This window comes from Helianthus annuus, chromosome 9 (genome assembly GCF_002127325.2).
Source record: "Helianthus annuus cultivar XRQ/B chromosome 9, HanXRQr2.0-SUNRISE, whole genome shotgun sequence".
Classification (NCBI taxonomy): Eukaryota; Viridiplantae; Streptophyta; class Magnoliopsida; order Asterales; family Asteraceae; genus Helianthus; species Helianthus annuus.
The window spans coordinates 138,286,892-138,290,865 of NC_035441.2; positions in this window are offsets into that span (position 1 = coordinate 138,286,892).

Genomic DNA, 3,974 nt, shown 5'->3' on the forward strand with positions numbered 1-3,974 from the left:
GTATTACTCAAAGTTTCACCCTGGAAGGGTGTGGTTCGTTTTGGTAAACGCGGCAAACTCAACCCACGGTACGTTGGACCTTTTGAGATCCTTGAGAAAATAGGCAAGGTGGCCTACAGACTGAAATTACCAGCAGAACTTGGGGCAGTTCACAACGTTTTCCATGTGTCAAATCTGAAGAAGTGTCTGTCAGATGAGACGCACGTAGTTCCTCTGAAGGAACTCACGATCGACGAACAGTTGAAATTCGTCGAAGAACCTGTCGAGATCACGGACCGGGATGTTAAGGTCCTCAAGAGCACTAGAATACCTCTTGTTCGAGTTCGTTGGAACTCACGTCGCGGCCCAGAGTTTACCTGGGAGCGCGAAGATCGGATGAAACAAAAGTATCCCCAACTGTTTGAGAACAGTACTAACGCTACTGAGGCTGAAGCTACGGAATTTCGGGACGAAATTCCAGATCAACGGGGGGTGGATGTGACACCCCAGGAAAACCGGGAAAACCTTACAACTTGACTAGCTTCCTCAGTGAGTGCCGTCAAATTTCGGGACGAAATTTCTTTCAACTTGGGGATGATGTGACAACCCGAAACCTAGAACCTTTCGTTGTAACTTGCTTGTACGTTATGTGACTAGTTAAAATGATAACGTGAATCTTTTTATGTGATAAGTGCTTTGTTACGCGTGTATTGTATATATATATATATGTGTGTACGTGTTATATGTGAACCGAGAACCCGACACGAAACAACAAGGACCCGACTCGAGACCATGTGGTCTCGAGTGAACCGTAACCATTAGGCCGGTTTGGGCCTTTGGCCGGTTGGGCCTTTGGGCCGAAAACACCCACTCGAAACCCATGAAGGGTGCACACTTGGAACTAGCCTATATATAAACCAACCTTAGTTAGTTTTTGCCATTTGTTGAACATTACACCCACACACTCTCCTACTTCTCTCTCTCACTAAAAACTCTAGAACACAAACACTTCATCATTCTCGGATTTGGACTTGGATCGGCTCACACATACACCCGGTTGGAAGCTTTTCACACACCCTCGAAACCCATAACCGGTTAGTGTTCTTGATGCTTTGTTGAATGTTAGTATGTTCATGTTATGTCTAGGGTTTGAAGGTTAGATTGTTTATACATGAGAAATGATTTGCTACTTGTTAACAAGTGATGATATTGTATGTACAATGATGATAATCGGTTAACACATCTTCATGTAGAGTTGTGATATTTTGTGTTTAAAAGAAGTTTGAACCATTTATGTTGATATTCATGAAATCGGACTAGTTTATGATAATGGCAAAACTTAGTTAAAAATGTGTTGCTAGCAAGATGAATATTGATATCTAGTGTGGTGTTATAACTATTGTCCGAAAATGCATAGTATGGTTGAATGAAAATGTTATGATCTTGATGAATATGTGTTTGAATATGTGAAGAACACCTTGAATGATAGTTAAGAATATGAAAACCCTTGTGATTTTGATCCATCTTTGACTAGTAACCTGATTAGGAAAACTGTTAGTGGAATTCTATTGGTCATTTCCGGATTTGGGCCTGATTATATTGTACTATTTGGCTGATTACACCTGCATCAACACGTGAACGTGAAAATGACAGCTTACCGACTCGCAATCACCCGTTGCGACTCGCAACCACAGCGTGATGACTCGAGACCACGCGGTTGCGACTCGCAACCATATCAGGACAAGCCGAAACCACAGGTTACGAGTCCGGTTGCGACTCGAGGCCTTAGCATGATGAACCGAGACTACGGTTGCGACACCGGTTGCGACTCGCAACCATCCATGATCAACACACAGCATGACTCGAGACCATGCTTGCGAGTCCGGTTGCGACTCGAGACCACACTTTGGGCCTTAGTTAGTGGGCCGGACTTATGAACTTCTGTGCTACTGTTGATGAGTTATTTGGGCCTGTTATCACGAGCCCAACTGTTTGGACTTTGAACTTGTGATTGACTGTTACCGGTGAACTGTGAACTGTTACTGATTATACGTGATTTCCATGCGTGTTGAACATTTGTACACTACTTGGTTCGAATCTGATTATACGTGATATCCGTGTTAGGACGTTATTGACTACTTGCGACTTGATTGACTTTCTGTGATTAACTGCCGAGCAAACCGAGGTGAGTTCACACCCTTTACAAAGCATGGGATTCCCTGGGTTGGGAATGGGATTCAGGAACATGGGTTCCTCGTCTACCATTGGGTAGGACGTCAGTGGTTCAGGAATGTGATTCCTCGTCCGGATGGACGGATAAACGTACTAGACTAAAACTCTATCACGAAGTCCCTCCTTTTTGTATCGACTAATCGCCGGGCCAATGGCGAGCGGGTCATTAGTTAGATAGCGCTATTTAGGTCTGACAAGCCTCACACCGTGCCGCAGAGGACGGGCGTGAACTAATGGATCTGGGGCACGTCAATGATGATAGACATTGATGTTTTCAGGGCACATAAACATGACTACAGTCAGCAATCGATACGGTAACGAGTCTAGTATACACATGGGGTAGCCCCCACGGCTGGAGAGCCAGATGATGTACATGGGGTAGCCCCCACGGCCGAAATGCCTGATAACTACATGGGGTAGCCCCCACGGCCGGAGTGCCGGAGTAACTGGGAATGAACTGGTCACGTCTTTTTAAACTATGGGGTAACCCCCACGGCAGGATGCCAGATAAAGTAAACTGTTTTCGAAACAACTAAAACGAACGCCCACCCGTGAACTCACTCAACTAGTTGTTGACTCGTTACTACATGCTTTGCAGGACCATAGGTGCTCAGCTGGAGCTTGCATGGAGGAGGATCGTTGTGGGACAGGGATTGCTACAAGACTATGTTAAACTTGAAACTTTTGGAACTTATGTTATAACTTTAAACTTATGCTTCCGCTTGCAACTTAAACTTATTTGTTTTGGAACACCAATCGTGATGGTTAAACTTTTATAACTACTTATATGCTTGTTCAGTATGATTGGTGGCTGGATCCTGGTCAGTCACGCCTCCATGCGGTAGTACTCCGCAGGTGGGATTTTGGGGGTGTGACACACGTGGAAATCGGGGTGTGACATTAGGATTCATTATTTCTCCTTCTAGGTGCATAAAATATACACCTGTCTTATAGACAATGTGTGACAACTCGAGTTTCCAAGATTCCACTTTCGCATTTATTGCACGTTCATTGTTTGTTTAGTTGTTTACTTACACAAATTGTTGCTTTGTAGCTATACACGTTTTGATTTAGTACAGTGTATTGTGAGTGTGCATGGTTATGTGTTATTACGAATGATTTGACAAATACATGAACTTGGTGATGAAACTGTAAATTATATTGTGATGGGTGTGTTTTATGTAAAAGATGATACTTAGGGGTGAGTAGAGTAGTTAGTGAAATCTTAACAACTCTTAACCCTAATCTCCTTCACAAATCATCACACAAAAATCAACATACGTACTTTCACATCCTCCTCTCCTCTCCTACAATCATCTTCTTCATCATTAGCACAAGCTCTCAATCATCACTCTTGATCCCTCTCTTTATCTAGAATCAATCCAAGGTAATTGCTTAATGGTTATTTGTTGTTAATCATTGATTGTTTGATTCATGCAAAAACCCTAGTTCTACATATAATAGTTCTGTGTTTATTGATTGATTCTGAGTATTGTGAAATGGTTATGATTAGTTGTGTAATCATTTGCCTGACAATAGGATGCCTGATATGTTAGAATCGTTTGATCTTGATTTGATTACAGCATTGTCAAAGTATGAAGATTAGGGTTTTGATCGTAGTCTTCTGCAAACGTAACTGTTCCATTGATTCTGTGAAATGATTTTTGGAATTCACGCATGTTAAAAACTCTGAGTTTTATTTGATGCATATGGTCCGACTTTTGGATTGCTTCTATTGTCCGAATTTTGTGTGTAATATGTAG